Genomic DNA, 1,229 nt, shown 5'->3' with positions numbered 1-1,229 from the left:
TTGTTGTGTTCCCTGTTATTGTTTGTCTCTGTTTGTTTATTGTGTTTTATTTTTTTCCAATGGAAAATTAACAGGTTAATGAAAGTGAAATATTTTTCTAGGTGATATTGTTTATAGTAAATTAAGCCATTATTTATTTTAATTTGGCAATTAATCATTATTTATCACTACTTCGCGCCATCCACTAGTGGAGTGTCAAATAACGAAACCTTCAAGAACCCTCTTTCTCTTTATTCAAAATTATTTTTAAAAATCATTGTATCAGATAAATATTAATTTAACGAGTATATAGATAGTTAATTGTTTGTTTTTCTAAATGATATTATCAATTCTGCAAAATTGGCTTATGCAATGAAACAATTATTGCTGGTAAGCAGTATTAGATTTATTTGATAAGTAATGTTTCATATAATAGCAAAATTTAATTTAAATTAATGAATTGCACAATTCAAAATTAATCAATATAACTACGACTTATTCAAATTATTCGTTTCATTGCATATGTTATGAGGTATATATACTTTTTTACTCAGATTTTAATAAAACTGCTCTCTCCTAAGCTGAACGTAAATCTGTCATTATTTTCTATACACTCATTAATGTTTAACAATTAAAAATCCACAATGCAACCGGTATGACGTCACTTCTTGCAACTACCAAGGTCCTAGTGTTATTTTGTCCTGGTAACGTTGGTATTTCTGAACATAGATTAATATTCGAAGTACTGGATCATTTTGTGTAGCCCAATTCCTCAGTTTCCTACATTAATTGGAATTTATTAACAGAACGAATGACATTCATTGTTTCTAATAAATTAAAAAAAATCTTTAAACAACCTAAAAAATATTTTTGAAATAATATATTCTATAATTTTACTCGAATCTTATGGCCTCCTTGGCTTGTAGTAGGTAATACCATTTATTCTGTGTTTGGCTTGAATAAATTAAAAAGATTAATCTTTTTAAGAACATCCTTTATGTGCTAGTTACATTTTTATGAGATAATACTTAATCGGTCAATGACTATTTACTATTACCAAGCTTATATTTAACGGTTGTATAAAATGTGCACATCGTTTTAATACTTGCTTCAAGGGTGTTCAAATAAGAAAGTTATATAATAAAATGCAGTAAAAGTATAGCACACCAAATATCCACTCTAAGCTAGAAATGAATGCACAGTAAGAACGAAATATACTAATTTTTTTTAAAATATTGAGCCACATTTTA

This window comes from Halyomorpha halys, unplaced genomic scaffold (genome assembly GCF_000696795.3).
Source record: "Halyomorpha halys isolate HHAL.00 unplaced genomic scaffold, Hhal_1.1 Scaffold106.1, whole genome shotgun sequence".
In the NCBI taxonomy this organism is placed as follows: Eukaryota; Metazoa; Arthropoda; class Insecta; order Hemiptera; family Pentatomidae; genus Halyomorpha; species Halyomorpha halys.
This window is presented reverse-complemented; position numbering follows the sequence as displayed.